Raw genomic sequence first — 24,724 nt, 5'->3', positions numbered from 1 at the left:
CGATCCCGGCCTGGCTTTTCCCATTTCACACTCATACTGTGGTGGTTCAACTGGACTTTTTGCCCCTCTGCTCTTCGCACACCAATTTATCCTGCACTCATGGACAAGTTAATCTTCTTAAGTCATTGCCTTTGCTCAAGAAAATTCAGTGACTCCCCATGGACTACTAAATTTAGGCTTAACCTGGCTTTTAAGGCCCTCCGGCTTTTAAGGCCCTCTAGATTCTGGCTCCAATCTTCGTTTTCTGCCAGTTCCAAATATATACTTTATAATTCTCATCCTTCCCAAATTCACACCGTACTCCTGGCCCCTTGCATTGCCATGAAACATGTTCTCTACCTGGAATGCCCTTCACTCTGTTCCTTGCCTTATCTGGCAAATCATTTAATTTGTTTGGCACAGAAGGTGCCCCTACCCCCTCCAACTCCTGTTCTCAACCTAGTTTGTTTTAAACACTTAACATTCATCAACGCCTGCCTTATTTTCAAAGTTAGTTCCCTCTGCCTTCGTTCTTGGATTATAATGGGTGCTCCATAAAGATTTTTCAAACAAATGATCTGAATTCCACCTTTGGAACTGCATGATTAGCTTATGCAACAGATAACTAACATCTATTTTCTTGTCAGTATCATTGTGGGGGCCGCACATTGGGGTACCAATTCACAGGGGAACCGTAAGTCCTCTGTGGTGACCTTAAGGGTGTGGTGACACCCCAAGTGTCAGGAGCAGGAACTGCCTTGCAATCCCCATCTCTTCTGCATATTCACTTCCTCTGCTTGGAATACCCTTCCTTTGCATTCCCCCTCTTTCTTGGCCTGCAATAGTCAGATCAAATATCATCGTGCCAGACCTTGCCTCTCCACTGTCACTCTGAGTTATTTAACAACTACATACGTGTTAGGGTTAGCACAATTGCCAAGTTCACAGAAGACTCGATTACTTGCGGAATACAAGCCTCATCCAGTCTGAGGACCTCTGGTCGTGGGTTGGCCCCTCCGTGCTGCTTGCCCCCTGTGGGGAAAGACATGTGGGCTCTGAGCAGCTCTCCCTGGCATCTTCCCCCATAGGGTGCCAACTTCTGGCTATTTCTGCTCCCACCCCAGGAGAACTTCATGGCCGAGGTGAAGGGGTGAGCTATTCTTTGCTCAGCAGGGATGAAGTTGACCTCAATTCATTCGAGATATTGCTTTGTGTCCCCCACACCTGACACACATCTGCTGGGCCCTTGGCCCACTTTATTCTTGTTTCTGTTTGTCTCCCTGATTCCATATCAGTTCCTCAAGGGCAAAGGCCCTGTGTCTTATCCCTCTCTCTTCCCTCATTGCAGAGCTGGGCACTGGCAGAAGTAGGGCTCAGTTTTTTTCATTGAGTGAATTGACCACCAGAGGGTTTCCTTCTTGTCTTTCAGCTCTCAATTTATGTGCCCATTCTCAGATCCATCCATCGTGGCTGGATATGTATACATTCACAACTGAAGAAAAGTAAAGTGAGGCGAAACATTGAAGAAATCCACAAATTATACTTTGATTTAAGCTTCTTACTCTTTACATAGTAAGGTCCTCTGATCTTTTGTAAAACTTTCAGGCATTTGAAGGGAAACATGGAGACTTGTGATAGTTACATCCCAGAAACTCTTCTTAAATTCAGAGTCTACATTTCTTTCTTCCTTGAAGTCTATTCACCAACTCAGTTGGCCTTTATTTCCTTTTTACTGCCCTTGCTCTCCTTTACCTTCTGTGGGATTCTTCAGTGTGACCCCCTGACCCCTTCTCTGCCCTTTACTGAAGATTAGTAGGGGGACAATAAAATGGGAAACAAATAACAAATATGGGGAACTTCTGAAAGCTTAAAAATGCCAGTCACATCCTAGATCCCATTCTTGGCTTCTTTCTAAGGTGGTAACTGGGTTAGGCAGGCAAGCGTGACCCAGCGATTGCACTGACTCCCATGGCAGCCCCCTGCTAACTGAGGGATACCGCCTCTGTGTCGTCAGTTCCACCATCTGCAAACAGGGGACGCCCATATCGACCTGCCAAGGCAGCTGTGAGCATCACACGAGATGACACACGTGTGCTCTTAGCCCAGAGCCTGTGTCTCCACTTAAAGCGAAAGGTGCTGCCGCTGCTGTAGCTGGAGTTATTGGCAGACTGGGTAGGTGCCGGAAACAGGCACCCACAGGTGGCACTCCCCAAAACCCTGCCCCCTCCCTTCCTGAGCCCTGTGTTGGAGTCCAGGATGAACAAACTGCCTAGAGCTTTACTTGCCTTCTCAGCAAGACTTGGTGAGCCAAGGCCAGAACATCAAAGCCAGGAGAGGGGAGCCGAGGGCAGAACCAAAGTCTGATGCAGGAAGAAATGCAAGTTGGTTTTCCTGGGACAGTCTCTCTAAGAAGCCCAGACACTCATGGTTTTAAGCAAATGAACCACAGGCAAACAGCAAAAACAATTTCTCGATCTGACTACAAGTTCTTTGGGCAGTATCAAAGTTGCCAAGGAGAGAGTTTGCTCATGACTTCCCCAGATATCAAAGATAAAATGATAAGCTGTTTGATTGAACAAATGAATGGGTGAGTAAATGAATGAATGCATACAGGAATTTAAGAGAGATGAGCAGTCCCACCCCATGTCAGCCAAAACCGTCTATACACAGTTATCCCAAATCCCACCGCCTTCCCTTGGATGGACACTATATAGGTAAATAGAGCCACCACGTTTAGAATGTCAGGCCTCAGAGGGGATCCCCTGGAGCTTAGAAAGGCCACTTCACATTTCTCCATGAAATTCCCAAACTTGACAGCTTTCTTAACACAGTGATGGCAGGGAATAAAAACTTCAAAAATCAGGCTGTTCTGAAAGTCAGCTATTTACTGTGCAGAGGAAGCTTTCTGAATTTAATGACTTCTCAGCTATGAAAATGTGACCCTATGACATGATGGTGATTTAAAATGTAAATGTGACCTTTGGGCCCACAATCCCCTTCCCCAGCCCAGTTCTGCAGAGAGAGAGGCTGAACGCGGGGGCCTGCAGGGGCAGACCCAGGCCACCCACCTCACAGCCCCTCCCACCCCCCAGCCTGCACAGGGTCCTGCCAAGTTCACAGGGTCTAAATCCATCCACCCCCCCCACCCTCACTCCCAGTCACATGAAAGAGACACTACAAAGTCACGCCTTACGACACTGCATTTCAGGCGGGAAGTGGGCACTAAATGAGGCGTGGGTCAAAAGCCAAAGCTGGTGTTCTGCAAACCATAGTCGGTGACCTCCGGGGAAAGAAAGGTCATCTGTGAATTACGTTGTACCCTGCGTCCCTGTGGGTCCCTCACTGTGGGCAGTAAATGTGTGTGTATGTCCAGGTCTTCAGATGTGCAAACACACCACACAAACACACACATGCTCCCTGGCTCTCTGCCTCAAACACACATCCAATTCAGTGACGCTCACACATACCGGTTTAATTTTTGAGGAGGAGGTGGCTGGCAGCTCCACCTGGTACACAGGCTCAGCCCTGGCCTTCACATGTCTCTTCGGCCCCCCTTAGCTGTGGGCATCTGCTGCCCCAGGGCCTGGCAGTGTCAACCGGGGCTGCTGCCAGCGCCTGTGCGGCCAGCACTGTTCACAGACGCCCTGATTGGCGCTGGCAGACGTTGCCTGGGGTGGGGTAGGACGCAATGACCTCTAAGCTCCCTTCCAATCTTAAGATCCTGCCACAGATGGGGAGGATACGACATGAATATTGTGCAGCATTAAACTATCCTCCCTCCTCCACATACAACTCTAACTCTAAAGACTTTCTGTGGGTTTTTCCCACTTTTTCAGGAGACTCATTAGAAATGCAAAAGCATATAGATGGAAATGTGATCCATCGGTTTTTGGTTTAGTTTTGGGTTTTCATTGTCTCATGGTATTAATATAACCATGTGCAAGCACATGACCCAATAGGAAGCCTGTCACAGACAAAAGTCATGATAAAATTATTTAGAGGAAGATCTGAGGATACATCAGCACCAAAAACCCCATGCCCTACTTCTTCCTCTTTAAATTCCCTTTTGAGTTTCCTCTTGATATCTTTTGAAATTTGAAATCCCCACCAGGGTGGCCCATACAGACAGCCAATCAAGCCCCTAGTTCATTATGTTTGACCCAATACAAAATAAAGTCCACCTGCCCTAAACCTGCCCCTATAAGATGGACAAACCCTCGCCCAATCAACAGGAATCAAGCTAACTTCCTTTTTATGGCTATAAAAGTCACTTGATACACCTAGAAGTTTGAAGCTACTTCTCTTTTTGCAAGTGATCAGGCTTTCATGCTGCAGCAAAAGTTTTGGTGTCCCAATTAAAATGCTGTTACCTGCAAATTCAACTCTGATTCTTCTTTTGACAGTCATAAACACACTTCTTAACCAAACCCAAACCCTCTGAAGCTCCAGGCAGGGGTATGCCAAACTTAAACTTTAGAGAAGAGGAGCCAGTGAAGCACACCAAAAAAATTACCTATGAACATAAAATTTGGGCACAATTGAGTTCAGTTCAATTCCACAACGTTTACTGTGTACCAACTAAGGGTTGGCCACTGTGCCAGCCCCTGCGCCACAGGAGGGTGGCCTGACCTTTTTTAAGGGATGGATACCACACAGGTGTTGTTCATAGGAATGGGGGACTGTCAGGGTGGAGGGGTCACAGGGGTGGGTTACCAGGCACATGACATAAAATCCTGCTGTTGTTCATTTTGTTCAATTGTAAAATTGAGATTTTATGCACTTTTATTTTAACGTTCTAGGGTGTTGTAAAGATGTGTGAGCAGTTTTCCATTTAATAATCATAATTATAAAAGCAACTAAAATGCTACCATTTCCTGAGAACCAATCATATGCCAGGCCTTAGGTCACATCAAGCATTATGCACACATAGATATATTGTACATACAATTCCTGATCCTTACAGCAACGTGGCAAAGATGTTATCCTTACTCCTTATTTTACATGTGAGAAAACAGAATCACAGGGAGGTTAAATCACGTGGCCAGTCACCTCGGTCACTCATCAAGAGTTTTGTCTGACTTCTTAGCCAGCAGGCCTACAGGGCACCTACGTTTAGCCTGCATCGCGCCGCCTGGCATAATGGCCGCCAACACGGGGCAGAAGGGATGAGGGAGGTGTCAGAGCTGTCCTGTGACTCTTGGTGAGAGAGGCTCCCTGGGGTCTCTCCTCGCAGCCCCAGGCTCTGCCCATGCAAGGCTCCTTCTCATCGCCATTCTAAATGGCCCAGCTGGGTGAGCTGGGAACCCGGCTTTGTGTTATGTTAAATACCCCAAGTATTCAATTTAGGTCAAGTCTTTTCTAGCTGTCTTCCTAGAGTCTTTACTGCTTCTGTTTAAGCCAATTTGCAACCTCCCTAACCTAAGCGTCTACTCAGTAGCGGTGAAGGGGGCCATCTACCCTGGGCCTGGCTCCCACTCAGGGGGCAAAGCTTGCTTGGAAGGGTGGCTTTGAGAAGGTGCTTGGCCTGGTTCCCTGCAGGAAGGGGCATGCTCTCAGCCTGCCAGCCCCTCTCCTACTGCTGGAGCCAATTCTTCACCAAAGGAGAAGCTCATATCAAAACAGCAGGTTACTCTCTGTCGACAGAGATACAGCTTTGCCCTTGTGATGGGCTCGGCTGGTCTGGCAGCCATGGGCAAGCTGTGTTTTATTCGTGAACATCCTTCTACTTTCATCAGATAATGGACTCTGGTTACGAGACAACACAGTAAGAACAGCATAAACATTGGGCTGTGCAGCTGGAATGAGTCTGCATATAAATAAGAGTTCTGGGAGCCTGGGAGGTAATAAGTCAGGAATGCAATGGAGATAGGTTATTAAAAGAGGAGCTTGTAAAAATCTGCAACAGGGCTGAGAGCTCGGAGTATTTCTTGATTACAGATGTACTAAGGCAGCAAGCAGCCTCGCTCGTCTCTGCAGCTAACTAGCGGGGTTATTGGACACCTCACTTAAGACCCTGCTGGCACTCACCTTGTTCAATTGCAAAGTTGAGATACTGAGATTTTACACACTTTAAAAAATTCTAGGGTACTATAAAGACGGGTGCATGAAAGCATTATGAAAAAAGCTGTAAGTGCTGCATAAATGCAAAGTTATGCTATTCTTAATTTTAAAAAGTGGCTGAAATTATTTATACATGCCTGGGTCCTCTTGGTAGTTGAATATCAGCCTATGTTCTCTTTTGTAACAGAAATCTCTAGGGGATATAGCAGGCATTAAAAGAACCAAAAATATCGTTTTTTGTGTTCCGGTCAAAACAGAAAGACTCTCTTTTATTAGCTGTGTATTAGTCAGGATGTGGAATGCCATGCTGAAATAACAAATAAATCCTGAAATCCCTGGCTTAACAATAATGAAAAAGGAGGGTGTTTCTTTCTTTCTGAGCAGTGTCCAGTTTATCTTTAGCACTTCTCCAGTCTCCTCCGAGCTGTGTGTTCTGAGCCAGCCTGCTTCCATCTGGCAGTGACATGGCCACTGAGGTGGAAGAGAGGATCCCAGGAGATGTTTGTAATAGTCAGACCTGGAAGTGGCTTACTGCTTCAGCTCTCATTCCACTGTCTGGAGTTACGTGGCCCCAACCCATCTGCAAGGGAGGCTGTGAAATGTAGACATGGTCATTTGGGAGAGCTGTGTCTGCCTTGCCTTTCTTTAAGTTAGGATTTGACTAGGGTGTATCAGGGAAACTTGGGAGCCATGGAAAAGACCATGGATGTGGCCAGGATTAGGTACTTGTATATTTTGGGGGTGGAACAAATTGCTCAGAGGGGCTTTCCAAACAGCTGCAGACCTGCTATGTAGGTCCATTGTGATTTTAATTTTGGAAACTGGTGTAGCTGCCCCCTGTTTTTTTCAGGGCAATGCTTAAGTAATTTAACCATATCTCTAGGCTAATTGCTGCCATGCCAACTTAGCAGCTCTGATATAACCGGGATAGTATTACCTTTCAGCTTTCTATTGCTAAGGCTAATAGCTTTGGTCAGGCATTTTACTATTGATTAGAACACTTTATTAAAAGCCGAGAATCATTTTGTGGAAAGAAAAACTTGTTAAATGCAATCATATATATCTTATAGCCCCTCCTCAGGCATTTTCATAGTCTTAATTCATCATAAATTGCTGACATTAGTTAACAACTTTCACCTTTCTCAATTTTAAAGTGATTCACTAGGAGCTTTAAAAGTTACAGAAGATCTCTTAATATTGAGATTCCAATGTTACATTTTCTGTATTTCAGGCTTCTGTATGAATAGAATGGGTATTTATAGAAAACAATTTTTCCTTAAAATGATAGCATGCATTTAAGTTAATATTAAATACCTTTTGTGGATGGACAGCCAACTGTTTTCATCAGTGTTTGGAGCTTTTCAGCAATTAAATTAAGGTATGTAAAGGTGACCCTTTCATTTTCTGTAAAACAAAGCAGTTTTTTCTTAGACCAAGTCCATCCTGCCTGTGTGCTTGATGATTTGAATTATCAAACCCTAAATCCATCTGTTTGTTGCCTGACAACAGTTGAACAAATTTCAATAAATTTAGAAACAATAAGTAAATCATTGATTAGACTGAAAGATGAATAGAATTTAAACACTGAAAATGGTTAACCATTAGATTTATTTAATACTTTTAGAGGTGGATCTGCTCATGCCTCATCATCTGTAAGGTCAGAGAAGAATTTTCCAGTTTCCATACTCAGACAAATTGGTGACATCATTTCCTTCAAAACTTGCAGAAGAAAGTAAATCCAGACAATTTAAATTTCCTGATCTGTCCCCTTTGGTTTCCTAGGCCCTCACAATTAATCATCCTTACACGCTTTCTGCATTTCCATCACTTTTCCTATGGAAGAAGTAAAAAGAATGTGTGTGTGTGCGTGTGTGTATAATCTGTGTATTATTTTAGTCTTTATGAATTTGAATATACTCTAACAGCAGAAGTTGTACTTCAAAAGCATTATGGAAATGTTTGGAAAATATAGTAAAAATTTTAGAAACCCCAGGAAATCTGGGTAATGCATGTCGGCATAAAATAAAAGGCATATTTGATGAAATCTCATATACTAAGAGTTTTTTTTATAACTATCAATTACTATAAGCATATTGTATTTCAAGCATTGCTAAACATATTCCATATGGTATTCTTTTAATATTTATAAGTCTGTAAAAGGTTAAGCACCTTTCCCCAAGTCACATGGCTTTTTAGAGACACTAGGAGTAATTTTCAGGTCTTCTCCTAACTTCCCTTGATTTTTAAAATTTTTAATTTTCATTTTTATTTTTACTGAAGGGTTTGGGGTTTGGGTGTCTCCAGTGAAAGAGGATGCTTCTTTCTTTGTGTTCTTTGTTGCACCCAGAACGCCTGTGCTGATTAGGTAAAATAAGATATTCAAGCTTTTATTTCATGGATGTCCTTTAATGTCCCTATTTCAGATGATCTTTTTGAAGGGAGAGAGAGGACACACACAATAACTTCTTTCTAAACTCATATTCATCAGAGCTGTATATAGGCATCTGAACATGTATTAGTTTTTTCTTTATTTCAACCATGAAATGGGGCTTCAAAATTCATTTCAGATCGTGATTTTTTCATATTGCCAAACCTTCCATACCTTTCATTGATTAATTTTTTAAAAATGAAATCAACATTATGAGGTATAATTTACATGCATAAATGAACCCATTTAAGTTTATAGTTCAGTGAGTTTGGACAAATACACACACACACACATATAAACATATATATATCTCCATGTAATCAGGAGCACACAATAAAGATAGAGCTTTCCATCATCCCCAAAAGTTCCTTCCTATGTGTCTATAGTCAACCCCTCTTATCACATCCCTGGCCCATGGCAACAGCCAGTTATCTGCTTTCTGTCACTATGAATTAGATCTGCAAATTATGTAAGTTCATATGAATGAAATCATATAATATATATTCTTTCAACTAGTTTTTATTTTTCTCAGAACAATATTTTTGAGACATATCCCTTTGGTTTGATTTTGTTTATGGCTGGGTAGCATTCCACTCTATGGGTATAAAACAATTTTTTTACCCGTTCATCTGTGGATAGATAATGGGGTAGCTTCCAGTTTGGGGAATAAATGAATAAAGCTCCTGCAAACATTTGTGAATAAGTCATTTTGTGAACATATGTTTTCATTTCTTTGGGGTAAGTATTTAGTAGTAGAATAGCTTGTTAATATGGTAAGAGTATGATAACTTTATACACAGTGAATACACTGTTTGCCAAAGTGGTATATTTCAACCAGCAATGTATGAGAGTTCCAGTTGCTCCATATCCTGATCAACATTTGATATTGTCAGTATTTTTTTGTATTTTAGCTAGCATAAGGGTGCAGTAGTTTTAATTTACATTTTCATTTCCCTGATGACTGATGATTTTAAACATCTTTTCAGGTGCTAAAATAACTTTGTTTTGATGTTTATTTTCAAATCCTTTGCTTATTTTTTATCGGGTTGTCTGTATTCATATTGTTGAATTGTTAGAGTACTGCATATATTCTGGATACAAGTCATTTTCAGACATATGTATATTATCCTAGACTATTATTGTTTTGTGAGTTTTTTTTGAAGAATGAATGTTTTAAATTTTGATAATGTCCAGTTTTTCAATTATTTTCTTTTACGGTTTGTATTTTCCTGTCCTATTTAAGAAATCTTTGCCTATTTAAAGGTCACAATGATTTTCTCCTATGCTTTCTTCTAAACTTTTAGAGTTTTAGCTTTTACATCTAGGTCTATGGTCATTTTATGTTAATTTTTGTGTGTGGTGTGAGGAAATGTCAGGGTTTATTTTTGTCTATAAGGATGTCCAATTTTCCCTGAACCTTTTATTGAAATTCCTCATGGAATTACCTTGGTCCCTAAAAATCAATTGACTCTATGTGCATAGGTGTATTTTTAGGCTTTGAATATTTTTCCATTAATCTCTTTGTCTATGCTTACACCTCAATATGACTTTATAGTAAGTCTTGAAATTTTCAAGTTGTATAATTCATCCAGTTTTTCTCCTATTAAAATTGTTTTATGTAATCTATGCTTTTTGCATTTCCAAGTCACTTTCTTAAAAAAAAAAATCACGCTGAGAATTTGAGATAAGTGAATCTATAGATTAATTTGGGGAGAAATAAAACTTGTGTTGTCTAATCCATGAATTTGCAATGCCTATTCATATATTTTAGTCTATTCATATATTTTTTTCTCACCAATGTTTTGTAGTTTCAGGTGAAAAGAACTTGCATACATTTTGTTAAACTTGTCCCTAAATATTTCCTTTCCGGTGCTACTTTAAATGGTATTGTTTTTAAATTTTAATTTCCAATTATTATTTAGTATACAATTGATTTCTCTATGTTGACATTGTTTCCTATGACTCTCACTATTAAACTCACTATTATTTTCATACATTCTTTAGGATTATCTATGTAAACAATTATGTCACCTTCAAATAAATATCTACTCCTTCCTTTCCAATCAGTATGCCTTTTGTTTCTTTTTCTAGCCTTAGCACGGGGGATTCAATCACACCCCCAGCAAAACATGTTCAAGTCCTAAGCCCCAGTCCTGAGGGTGTGAGCCCATTTGTAAATAGTGCCTTTATAGATAGTATTATTAGTTAAGGTGTGGACAAACTGAATAAGTTTCAATACAGCTGAAGTCTCAAAAAAAAAGGAAATTGGTCATGGAAGCAGAAGCCTCAAATAGGAGAAACCAGAGAGAGAGGTTGCTGTGTGAAGAACGGCCATCACCAGAGTACTACAGACTTTAGAGAAAGCATGGCCTTGCCAACACCTTCATTTTGAATGTCTGCTTCCAAAACTGTGAACCAGTAAATTCCTGTTGTTTAAGCCAAGTGTGTAGTAGTTGTCATAGCATCCCTGGCCAACTAAGATAGTACACTAGCTATGGTACAGTGTTGAATAGTAGTGGTGAGAACAAACGTCCTTGCCTTGTTTTAGTCGTTTTGGGCAATAGTTTAGTTTTTATCATTAAGTATGATAGTTACAGAATTTTTGTTGAGAAACTTTATCAGGGTGAAGAAGGGAATGGGCATTGGGCATTGGATTTCATCAAATCCTTTTGCTATATCTATTGATACAGTTTTTCTCCTTTATTTTCTTAGTATGGCAAACAACTTTTCAATGCTATAATAAACCCCACTTCATCATGATGTATTCTTGTTGTTATCAACTGTTTGATTTGATGTTCTAATATTTTGTTGAGGATTTTTGCTTCTATGTTCATGAAGGACACTGGTCTGCAGGTTTGTGTTATTATTATATTTTTGCCTGGTTTTGGTATCTGGAAATGCCAAACTCATAAAATTAATTTTAAAATGTTCTTACTTCTTCTGTTTTCTGAAAGAGTCTTGGTGTAGGATTGGTATTATTTATTTTTTAAATGTTTGATAGACTTCACCAGTGAAAATATCTATACCTGGAGTTTCCTTTTTGAGAAGTTTTAGAATTATGAATGCAAATTTTTAATAGATCTATTGCTACAGATTTCCATTTCCTTTTGCACCATTTTGGTAATTAATTTTTTTTTAAAGAATTTGCCCTTTTCATCTAAGTTGTCAAATTTATAGTCATACACTTGTTCATAGTATTCTCTTATTATCATTTTAATGTCTGTATGATTAATGGTGATATCTCATCTTTCATTCATGATATTGGTAATTTCCATCTTTGCCTTTAATCAATTTCATTGAGTTTTTTTGATGATCCAGTTATTGATTTTACTGAACTTACTCTTTTGTTCACCCTGTTTCCTATTTCACTAATTTCTGTTCTTTATTGTTCCCTTCCTTCTGCTAACTTTGGGTTTAATTTGCCTCTATTTTGCTAGATTTTTAAAGTGGAAATTTAAATCCTTGATTTTAGACATTTTTGCTTTTCTCATATAAACATTTAATGCTATGAATTTCACTCTTACCACTGCTTTAGCTGCATCCCACAAATTTTGATAGATTGTTTTACATTATAATTCAGTTCAAAATATTTTCTAATTTTCTTTTCAATTTATTATTTAAGGCCTGCAATCTTTGTAAGTGTATTGTTTAATCTCCAAACATTTGAAGATTTTCAAGACATAGTTTTGTTTAATTCTGTTTTGGTCAGAACATACACTGTGTGTGATTTCAATCTTTTTAAACTTACTGAGAATGAGACTTGTTTAATCATCCATATATACTTGAAAATAACATGTCCTCTGCAACATCTACTCTGTAGACCAGTGGCCTTAGTTTTATCTAGCCTCTTGTTAGAAATTTACATTTACAGGCCCATCCCCAGACCTACTTGACTTTTTTTTTTTTAGGTTCAGAATTGATTTTATGTGGGTAATCGATGGAAGGAGTCTTATTTGTAACCAAGTTGGAATTCACAGTATGTTGTCAACAGTCACACTTTAAAAATATATCACTGTATACAGGACTCTGCAAATAGGTGTAAATGTGCATTACTTTCCAACTACATTTATTCCCTTCTCCTGGAGAAGAAAAGAAAAAAAGCCACCCAAAAAGGCAACCCCCTCAAAATAATTTTAATAAAATGGATGTAAATATCTAAAAATCAAAAAAGTGGTTCCTCTGACCTCCTGAGTGTCATGGGAGAACATCACTGCATTAAAACAATGAGAACAGTGTGACTTCTGATGGAACTGGTCTATTTAAAATAGAGCTTCCAGGGAAAGTAGGTGCTGATTTCTAGAAGGAAAGTCGCTCCTTACCTCAAAGATTGACTGAGCCAACATGGCTGCTGAACCTTTCCTGTTCAGTAGCATAAGGTCACCAGCACAGGTCTCCCGGGCTTCAGCTGGAATCACGCGTGCAGTCAGACCACCGCTGCGTGAAAGCCAGCATGTCGCCATTCTCCAGAGGTGGAGGGTCACCCAATTTCATTTCACTGGTCACTTTCTTTCCATACTGCAACTGTCTAGCATTTTACACAGTACCCTGCTGCTTACCCACCTAAACTAATTCAAGTTGATTAGAAAACTTTAGTTTACAAATAAGAAAAAAGAAAAAGAGGTCATGTTATCTCATCCAGGCTGCGCACCCCAGACCCCCCACTGGGGGCATGCCGGGTGGGGGGATAGGAGTGGTGTCCGCGGCTGTCCTCCAGGGGGCAAGGAGGGTGTGGTGGGACTGCATGAGTGGGGGCAGGCATGGGGGCTGGGGGTGGGAAGTTGGGGTTGTAGGTGGGTGGAGGTGGGGGTAGCCAGGGGTGGGAGGGGAAATGGTGGGTGGGAGGAAGGAGGCTGGTGGCGAGGCACAGGCGGTGGGGGTGGAGGTGTGGTAGACGTGGGGGCAGTAGGGCAGATGCACAGGTGGGCCATGAGTGGGGGCAGGGCACTGTAGGTGGGGACCCCAGTCTTCATCAGGGACTGCAGGCTCTGGTAACCCTCTCTGGACATGTGGGAGCTGCTGGTGTACATCCCTGTCACGTAGCTGGAGTGGGGTGGAGGTGGGGGCAGTGAGGGAGGAGCGGTGGCTGGTACATGGGGGCCGGGTGGGCTGGAGGGAAATCTGAACTTTAGGGAGGTCACCAGTATCCAGGGAGCCTGGGGGCTCAGCCTTGCCCCAGGCAGCTGCAAGGGGACGCTTCCGGTCTGGAGGTAGGTGGCCTTGATTTGGGGAATTTTCGATGATGGTGGTTCTGCTGCTATGTTCTCTTCTTTGGGAGAAACAACCACAGCACATTTACCTGTGTAGGAAGAGAGGGCCCTGGACTGGGTTTCGTCGGCTGCTGGGCTGCTTGCTGTGCTGCTGGGCTGATGGTGGGAGTCCTCCTGTGGGGGCTGAGGGGGGAGAGGCGTGGGAGCTTGGGACTGATGGGACTGTTGTACTTGTGGCCCTTGTGGTGTAGGCTGAAGAGAGGGGGGCTGCTGGAGCTGATGGGGTGTGTGATGAGGCATCTGTTGTTTCCCTTGCCAGTAAAGATCCAGGATTTGGTGGTAGATGTCTTCCAAAATGTCAACAGGGACATCTTGAAAAAATGGCTCCCACCATCTCCTGTACATGGGTCTGGAGGTCCACTCCTGTAGTTCAAATTTGCACAAACCTCCTGTGAGATACATCACTGCTACTGTGATGATCTCTGATACCTGTGCAGTGACAAGGTGGTGCACAGACTGTCATTTACAAGTCCATGCCATTTCTCCAAAACCATTACTTCTTTCTTTGGGTCATCTCCAAACTGACCAAATTGTACATTATTTAACAAACTACAAACTGTTTTGATGATATCTTTACTTTTTTTTGTTTTTTTGGTGTTTCTTCTACTTTCCCAGCCGAAAAAGAGACAACAAGCTCCTGTCACATATCTTGGGAATTACTTGAAGGAATGAAACATATAGAAATGATGAAAATAAATTATTCCAGTTGCCAGGGTATCATAACGTATCCCCAAACATGTGTCCACATCAAAGATGAACCAAGCCCCTTCTCGGTAGTAGCTGGCCTCAGTGGCTGGATCAAGTCTCCTAGTTGCCAGGACTTATGAGACAAGTCTTTCTTATCCCAGTACCAACATGTTTTTGTGTGGTCCAGGTTTGCTGAAGCTACTGAAGGGCTTGAATTTTCTTTATTTTCCTTCATTTATTGAAGTAGACTCATTCTTTCCAGAAGGTTCTCTGAAAATATTAGAATCTGACTGTGGCCATCTTGGACATGGAATGTTGAGGAACTCGACATGGCATTTTAATACAGCATACGTCTGTGTGTGTATTAGACAGGATAATGTCATGGAAAATAGGCTTATGTTATGGGGGAAAATAATGTTCCAATTCCAGTGGTTTGTATCCTAAGTTTATTTCTCATTCAAGCAAAATCTGTAAGAGATGAGAAGAAACCTCAGGGACTCCAGGCCATGAACTGAGTCAGGAAATAGGTTATTAGATCTTGTGGTTCTGCAATGCCAACGTGAAGTTTCTACTACCAGTACTGTAGGAAGAGAGAATTGTCTTTCAGAGATTTCCTTCTCATGGCTTCATGGTGAAACATGCCATTTCCACTCACAGCCTTTGGCCAGAAATAGTCACTTGACTCTGTCCATGTGTGAGGGATCCAGGAGATGTACCCTACAAAGTGCCCAGGAAGGGGAGGAGTCAGTAATGGTGAGCACTGTAGTATCTACCACAGCGTGTTTGGTGACCTGCTACTCTGCTTCTCTTCTATACTGAACAGGGCAGCTCAGACCCTATTATGTGTCTGCAATCTCTCCAACACTTCCAAGGGCTCTCATACCCATTATCTTAATATGTCTCCAATCAGTCTGTGGATTATGCAGGACTGGTATTATTTATTATGTGCAGTTTCCATTTAGGGAACTGAGCCACATTGTGATTAGGTCATTTTCTCAAGGTCGTCCAATTATTTCTTAGAGGGCACTAGGATTAGAACACATGAACCTGATTCATTGACAGAGCTGCTTTCCAGCGCAGTGCCTTACATTTAGGAGGAATTTAATAAATGGGTGCATGGATCATACCACCCAGCTGGAAAAGCTTGGGTTGCCCCCTTGGTGGCCTCATCTAGGGACTATGGCCCTTCTGCATCTCATAGAAGAACACGGTTTGGCAGTGTCCTGGAGGGGGGGCCACTGACCTCAGAGAGAAGCACCTTCTTTCTCCAGTTCTCAGTGAAAGCAGAGTCTTTCCTTCAAGGAGAAGTACAACAGAGAAAGGTAGCTGATGCTGTGGTCAGGTGGTAGCTTACCAGGGGAAGGGAATAATTACAGCTGGTACATGAAGCTTTCCAAGATCAGATTCTCTTAGAACAATGCCATCGTTTCTAAGGATCCATGGCATGGAACCCTCATATCCAAAGGCACTTCACAAACCTCAAGGGCTAATCAGTGCTCCTTACCTGCCACCAATCCCCCAAACAATGCTGTCCAAGGCAGGCCTGCTGACTGCTGAGTCCAGCTTTCAGAGGATCAGTAGTCTGGGAGGTGGGCATGTTGTGTTTGGGCCATGTGTATATTAAGACCTATTTGCAAACACTATAGAAAAGCTAAATTAAGTTAATTTCAATTTCTTGAGTTGAAACATGGAATTAAAAAACAATTTAAATGTCTCACTCTTTTAGAAAAAAAAATCAATGGTTTAAAATTAATTTCATTTTTTCAAATTCACTGTTAACTCAATAAAGCCTTTTGGGCTTTTTAAGCTAATTGTCTTTGAACTCATTTTAAATTCAAAAGTCTTTATAATTTTGATAATATTTTAAACACTGTCCTCACTACAGCAGTTCAAATTATAAATTTAGAAGGATGCAGAAAAAATTAATGAGGCCCTGTGCAAGGATGATGCGCATATTTTTGAGACATTCCTCACTATTTGTATAGAACAGGAAGGAGTATATTATACCATTTCTGTTTAAGAAAACCCTACGCATGTATGTGTGTATATGTATATTTGTCTAGAGTGAAGATTTATATAGTTATTGAAAAAATCTGAAAGTCTATATACTAGAGTATGGATGGTTGTTATCTCTAGGAAGTGGACAACATGGGGATTTTTCTATAATTTTTACACTTCTATTTTTAACTTGATCATTTCCAGCCATTTTCTTTTATTTTTATAGTTGAAAATATATATTTACAAGTAATTAAAAATATCTTGAGACCTGAATCAAACAATTTGTTTGGGTGTGGTCAGGTCACTGGCTTATGTGTGAATGGGACTATTCTGAATATGGGACTAAAGTCCCCTCCTTAACACTGTGGTCATAGGACTGCCTAGTGTGGCTGTATGTGTCATCCCCATACTCAAGTAAACTAGAAAAGTCAGACAAAGTAGATTTAGAAGATTCCCAGACCAAAGTCAGAAAGCCAGGATGGAAAACACTAAAGCAAGACTTTGGAATATATTCTAAGCAATGGCTTTGACATTGTTGTAGTAGTAGGGGGAGAACAGAAGGGGGCGATATGTGGAGGGTCAACCAAAGAGGAGTCCCAAGGGTGAGGATTTGCCCAGGGTGCACAGTTTTGTTCTGAGAGTAGATGACTAGCCAACCCAAACTAATGTCCTCTTTACCTGGTAGGTATGTTCTTTGACCTCAATTTCACAGGCAATGAATGCCTTTCAACATCTCCCTTTGCTCTGAGTCTAGGGTCATCAAATTGCTTTTTATTTTATATCTAACTAAAAAAAGAAATATTGGTTCTCTGTATAAAAAGTAGAATTGCATTATATAAACATAAAAAAGAAAATAAAAATCCCAAAAATACAAACGGTGATAGTTAACCTATAATATTTTGGATTTATCCTTCTATATTTTTATATAAATACATGTAAATTATATTTTTTATACCTAAATGGCATCAAAGCATGTGTACTGAGGGTAACTTGTTTCTCAGGTAATAATATATTATGAACATTTTCCCTGCCTTTAGCCTTTCACAGCAACAGCAGTTTAAATATTTTAATATTCCAGTTTAATATTCTGCTTTAAAAGTCTCAATTTTAAAAACTTGTTTGCAGATTCAATCATGTCCCCCAGAGAGACATATTCAAGTCCTAACCCCTGGTTGTGGGGGTGTGGATTTGTTTGTAAATAAGAACTTTGAATTTCCTATGAAGATGAGGCCAGCTGAATCAGAGTGGGCCTTCATCCAATATGACTGGAGTTCTCAAAAGCAAAAGGTGACAGAAGGGGACAAGACAACCGAGTGGGAGATGGAAGGAGGCAGATACTCCTGTGAGGGAGGCAAAGATTGAGTCGTGGACTGCCAGCAAACCACCACCAGAAAGCTACAGACTGCAGAAAGCAAGGCCTCTTGACACCTTGATTTTAGATTTTTAGCCTCCAAAACTGTTTGAATCAACCAATTTGTGATACTTGTTATAGCCGCCTTGGCAAACTAAGACAAACTTAAATGTCAATAAGAATACATGGTTATTGGGAACAATAGAGGCTAAAGTAAAAGTGAAAGTATTGTCACCTCAATGACTTTCTACCCCATATAGATGAATATAGTTAAAAGTTTGAAGTACATTCTTCTAGATCTCTTACCATTTGCAAACAAAATTACAGTGTACAAGAGGGTACACAATGAAAAGAGAATGTTTACATGGTCCCTTCTGTGTCCTACTCCCTCTTTTAAGTATACTTTTCATTCCTTTATTGGTAACTTAGGTATGATCTTCATTCTTGATTTACCAACTTAAAATAGCATTTGTTGAATTGCTTCATATATGAGAAATTGATTTCACACATACTACTTCCTTGCCCTTTCGACCTTCAGTCATGTTTTCTTTAGCTTTAAGTCCAATTGTTTACTTTATGGTTCTGAAATTGTGCTAAAATATCTATTTCTTGATTCATCTCTATACAATTGCACCTCCTGTTATTATTACACATCTCGTTCCTTTGCCCTGCTCCTTTTGGCCCAGGTTTGTAAAGAGTTAAAATAATGAACTCCCTTCATTTTGCATGATATCCTGGTGCATATGAACCAGGATTCTAGCTCGGGCACTGACTCAACTCTTCCTCCGAGAGTCACCATAGACCTTGAGCTCACAGGGAGAAAACTCTGCCTCCCGACTGATAGAAAAACCATACAGAAAGGGAAAAGGTCCTGATTCATTTAGCACCAAGGCCTGACTTCTCTCCGCGTATAGGCACATGGCCCATGAAGGCTCTAAGGCTATGACCGAAGTATTTATCCTTTTCTTTGGACATGTTCATGAGCAAGAAGGAGATGAGATCTGAAGATCTGTCACTAGATACACTTCAATAGCCCCCAAATTAGTAACTGTTTCCAAAGGGGAAAGGTTACCAAACAGAAAGCTGGGATTTTCTGGAAGTGGTTTTTCAGGGAAGCATTATCTCAGCAGCCTAATCTGTCAGCTGGGATCACGCAGGGTGACAGACTTTTCAGACAGATGGAGTTTCCAAGACTATTGCTAGTTCTGAGCAGGAAGGCAGGGAGCATGTGAGGGTACAGCAATTTTTGTGACCAAGAAAGAGCAGTCTTGCTCACCCTTTGACTTTCATAAACAGACCTCATATCTGCATGGCACTTTTCAATCCACCCATGAATCCTTCCTTGGGTGGATTATACATGCATTTTGTATCAGAACTGACCCACTCATTGTGCAGCCAATGAAAGCAAGGCTAGGCACTTATGTAGCTGGTGTAAATCATCAAGGATTTTTCTCACCTTGCTTCTGCTGTGCTCCATTTCTTTCTGTTGCAAGTTAACCACTATTGGCTCCACTTTCACTGTCTGGCAAAACCCTTTGAGATTTTTATGATTTATTTCCTATCTTTTTCTGTTGTTTTACCATCTAATTTACCAACCTTTTTTTTTTTTTTTTTTTTTTTTAAGTAACTCATCTTTGTCAAGGCTCTCCAAGATACTCCACTTGGTATTCGCAGAAACAACTCTCTTTTCTGGTTCATCTGTCATGGGTTTATGTGACATTTAATTAAATTACATAATTACAAGAGCACATCTGAGTAGCATAAATAGGTTTGGGAACGATCACAACTGACATGACTGAGCAGCCAACCCAACTGGTGGAACCAGCAATGTTAGAGTTAGTGTGCACCAGAAATTAGTCTAGTAGCCGCAAGTCTTCAGCATGCCGGGCCATCAGTCAATATGATTTACCAAATACATAATTGGCTACAGGAGAGCAGTTCACTGAGCTCCAGTTTCAATGTACTCCACAAAGGTTTGTCTCATAGTCACCAGAGGTCTTCCCACATCCTAGAGGACACTGTGTCCGAGCTTGTATCCCTGGGACCTGCGTGATCACCCTATGGGGCTAGCACCTCAGCTGACCGCTCTGTGACAAGTGTGTATGGGGAGATGCGGGAGCTGGGAGGGTGTGAGGATGGTTCAGCCAGCAATCACCCTGAAATTGTCTTTCCAGTGTCGGGCATTGTTACCAAGTTCACCAAATTGTGAGCTGAGCATAGCTGCAATTCTATTTGCTGTGGTAGGCCAAACAATAGCCCCGTACGGATATCCATGACCTAATCCCCAGAACCTGTGCAAATGTTAGGTTACATGGATAAAGGGAATTAAGTTTGCAGATGGAATTAAATTAGGGACCTCAAAACAGGGCGATTATCCTGGATTATCCTAGTGGGTCCAATGTACTCATGTGGGTTCTTAAAAGTGGAAGAGGGGTCAGAGGAAGAGAGTGAGTCAGAGGAAATTTGACCACAGAGAAAGTCAGAATGATTCGATGTGAGAAGGACTCAACCAGTCATTGCTGGATTTGAAGATGGAAGGGGCCACAATCAAAGGAAGGTGGGCAGACTTCTAGAAGCAAGGAAATGGATTCTTCCCTAATGCCAAGCTGACACCGTTTTTTAGCCAAGTGGGAACTGCATCAGACTTCTGACCTGCAGAGCTGTAAGATCATAAATTTGTGACTTTTAAGTCACTGAGTTTGTTTTAATTTGTTATAGCAGCAACAGGAAAACAATGCATCTACCACCTTGCTTCTCTGCCTTCTGTCCTCTTCTCAATAAAGCAAATTAGACTTAGAGGATACATTTAACCAAATCTCCAAATTTTATAACCCCTCCCTACAACCAACTGTATTTAAATGCAGTTTCAAAGCTGCTACTTATGGCTAGAGGGATGTAAAATAAAGGGCCAAATCCCTTTACAACTAAATGCTTAACTTTTTTAAATATCCAAAAGGAGTCTTTAAACAGCAGTGTGTCATGGATGGAAAAATAGCAAGAAGCATGATGTATTCTACAATGTGCAATGCTTGATAAGACAAGATCCTAGGCAAGCAAGAGTTAGGCCTCCTCCTTGGAGATGGGGGATGGGGTTCTCTCCGAGCAACCAGCATCTCCTGCCCCTGCTCTGCTTGGTTGGATCAGCCATCGGGGTCACCTTGCAAACACCAATTGCTTCCAAGTTTATCTTAGCTAGTTTTGTCTCTCAGCACAGGACCTTTTACATTTAGACAGTGGACCACAGGGAGTTGCTACAGGAGCTGTGGTGAAGGAAACATCAACTGTTAAGGCATGAGGGTATTGTAAGAACCACCTGGGGAACCAAAGGCGAGAGCAAAATTTCCAGCAACAGGTGCAAGGCCAGTGGCTATAAGAAGGTAGAGGGCTGTAAGGAAGAACAACTTCCTTAAATCATGATCAAATAAAGAGAAAAGAAACACTTTCAGAAAAATAACTCATGGGGTGGTGGTGATTAAGTCCCAAAGGAGTTCCCTGCTTGTCAGTGTTACGGAGAGCAAAGGAAAGGCTTTCCTGCTTGCTCAGGTGTCATCGTGAACCTGTGGAAGAGGAATGAGAGAAACAGAAGAGGAAGATGGTCGGGGTTCTGGATGGGGACAGAGAGTGAGCAAATATGGGGTCTACCAGGAGGAAAGCGTGGAGGACTCTTTAGGGGAGTTATCCTGAATGAGATGCCCAGGCAAGGAGTTCTTGGCAAATTGTGGCAGTTCTTTCATTCCAACCTAAGACAAAAGACTTGGTCTTACTAAGATTCTCTGAGGTTTGTGAGTATAGGAGTGACATAATTATACAGGCATCTTCAAAATATTAAGCATTTTGGAAATGGGAGAAAAGGTTACCCAGGATGAATGAGCACTTGGACAAGGGCATCTAACTGAAGTCTCGATTTCCTCATGTGTGAAATTGGGTCAATGGCCTTTCCCTGTGTGCTTAGATAATATACAGGTACTACTTTGTAAACTTGAAAGAAACTTGCTTAAGTAAATTATGATTGATATTTTCTTTGCTGTTAATAGCTTCATACAAATTAATTGGAATTGCCAATGAGAACAATTTTTATGTTAAGCTGTTTTATGGGGAAAGAAGGAATTGATTGCATTTTGACTCTGTGGCATCCTTTAGTTAGCATCTCTTGTCTCTCTTCCTCTTTCTTAAATTCCATATTTTCACTTTCTTGCTTCCCATTCACTCTTCTGTCTACCTTATACCCCTGTTGGTTGGCTTATGGAAATTGCTTTAGACAAGGCCACTGATGATCATCTAATTGCCAGGTTCGATAATAATAGTGACAATAAATAATAATAATGGGAGTTAATGTTTATTGAGCCTTTATTTTGTCAGGCATAGTTCTGTGTGATTTACATGTATTACCTAATTTAGTTTTACACTATCTTCTGAAGGAGATACTATTATTAACCTCATTATTATAATAAGGAATTCAGGCACAGAGAATTACAGCCCCTTGCTTTGGTCACAGAGTTAGAAAGTGGCAGAGTCAGGATTCAAACCCAGGTACTGGAGCACCACTTGTAACCATTATGCCATGCTGCCTCTTTGTTGGATGCCAGTCTCTGCCAGATGTTGCCACTGACATTCCCTGCTTGGGGATGCAGTGCTGTAGAGCAGAGTGGGTAGGGTGTAATAAAACAGAGGCATCAGCAACCAAATCTAGGGATGTCCCTGCTTCCAACACTGAGGTCTCTGGCATGAACCAGGGTTGGCAGCCTTTCCAAAGACCTTGACCTGAGGCTGAGTGGGCAAGTGCAGAAGGGCTGGCTGAAGGCGCTGTAACTCCGGTTGCTGGGGAGATCCTAGCTGGGCATTTGGGTACGTCACCGGCAGAGGACAGGGTCAGCCCTTACAGAGCTGGGCCGCAGAAGGGGACACGAGAATGGACCATGGTGAGCAGCCTCCCTGTGGCTTTCAAAGCCTCCCTGTGGCATGCTGGGGGTCCCAGGAGCTGTGGTTTCCTAGTGCCAAAGTGTCTCTGCCTGTCCTTCAGTCTTTGATGATGAGAAAAGCCTAACATTGTTTGGTAGGTCAGCACGTCTTTATGATTCATGGGTTAAAATGGGCACACTGGCTCTTCTAGAAAACAGATGGCACCCTCCTGAACCCTCTTTAGCTTCCTCTCAGCCCACCCAAGGATATGGTGAAGCTGAGTGGAAAACAGACTGCACTGTAGTCCATCTATGTATGGTTCTGCATACTGAAGAGAAGGGAGAAAAAAAAAGGAGGGAAGAGAAGAGGCTGTTTTGGGATGCTATTTTGAAGGAAGACCCTCAAAGATGACATAAAGCTTTAATCAATTAGAATACCTATGTGTTAGCTTGTCTGTTCTGGGATGCATTATTTTTTTCTGTTGGACATAAGGCAATTTTGCCAATCATAAATTTGACAAGTAGAAACATAGTCCCTTAAGAAGCAGTTGTTGGGTAATTTGCCTGTTATTTTGCAGAAACCATTTAGTAACCATATAAAATAAGTGAGATTCAATGGTATAAATATTCTTGGCACTCCTAGTCAATAAAGAGAAGAGCTGATGGGGGCTCTGGGAGCCTCCTAGAGGAATCTCATGCAGAGCTCGGGTGGGGAACACGTCTGTGTGCCCACCCTCTTGTGTGTAGGGGTGTGGGGGTGTGCCTGGAGAGGACACCTTTGTTTGTGTAAAGAAATTTGTCAATAGAATGAAAGTAATTTGACCAGGGCCATCCCGGCTCCCCACTGCAGAGGAAATTTTGTTAGGTCTTTGACTCTAGTCTAAAATGCTTGTTGGCTCACTGAAAATCTTACAAGTACTTAAATAGTTTAATCTAATGGACACCAAACCGGATAGTGTCAACTTCAGGAGTCCTATTTCTTCTACTGTTTTCCCACCTCCTCCAGGAAATCCACCCTCATTTTGGTTTTGGTTTTGATTTATTTTTATTTTTGGTTATTTTTTTTTCTTTTTTAATTCACTCTCCTTTTGGGAGTCCTACAGAAGCCCCTTGACCTCTAAGTATTCCCCAGGCAGAGGACCTGATGATCTCCCAGTATCTTTTCTTGCTCTCTTCTTTTCAATAACAGGGCATTGCACCCACTGTGAATTTTAGCTGGGGATGCAGCCCTTGTCCACCCAGTAGCAGCTGTGGCTATGTAACTAAATTTTGGTCAATAGAGTGATAATGGAAGTAACATGTGCAAGCTTCCAGACTGAGTGTCGGTAAGGAAACTATGTACCTTTCATTCTTCCTTTCCCTCTTCCTTCTGGTTGGAAATGGGAATCAGAGCTGCTCCTTTGGCTTCAAAGCTGGGAGCTTCCGGTTAAGGATGGTACAGCTGTCTATCCACCTGGACTGTGAGGTGGGAGAAAAGAAAACTTCTATCTTGTTTAAGCTTCTGCTTTGTGGGTTTCTGTTATCCCAACTTAACCTATGCCCAGCTCAAATATGCCCTAAAAGACCTACATGGAGAGCCTATTTGCACCCTGAAAGAATCTGGTTGACATTCCCCCAAACGGTGCAAATTTAACTTCCTGCAGACCAGACAGAACCCTCTGAGTGCAGAGCCTGGGGCCCTGAGGTTTGCTTAAACTAGTATCGCTTGGGGAGTTTACAGATGGAACTCACTGCAGGATATGGGAGAACACCATCCAAAAAACTGCAACCCAATTTTATTTTAGAAATAAGAGGTTGTTTTGTTGTTGCTCTTTTTTGTAACTTTTTATTCTGATATAGTTTCAAACTTATAGAAAAGTTGGAAAAATAGTACCAGGAAATTCTGCAACCCCCCTTTCCTAGATTTATCAACTGTTTTACATTCTGTTCCATGTACCTTATCATTCTCTTTGAATGATATATGTGTGAATCTATCTCTGTGTTTTTTTGAGTCACTTGAGAGTACATTGGAGACTATCTTTTATGATCTTGAATCTTCTGAAAAGCATAGGCTGAT

At 41.4% G+C, this 24,724-nt stretch overlaps 1 pseudogene; it reads right to left on the bottom strand.

Annotated features, from left to right (window-relative positions):
- Positions 1 to 13,093: 13,093 nt before the first annotated feature.
- LOC119516979 lies at positions 13,094 to 14,656 on the bottom strand (annotated as a pseudogene).
- Between the last annotated feature and the right edge of the window lie 10,068 nt (positions 14,657 to 24,724).

The sequence above is a fragment of the Choloepus didactylus genome, chromosome 20 (genome assembly GCF_015220235.1).
Source record: "Choloepus didactylus isolate mChoDid1 chromosome 20, mChoDid1.pri, whole genome shotgun sequence".
NCBI classification, from domain to species: Eukaryota; Metazoa; Chordata; class Mammalia; order Pilosa; family Megalonychidae; genus Choloepus; species Choloepus didactylus.
This window is presented reverse-complemented; position numbering and strand designations above follow the sequence as displayed.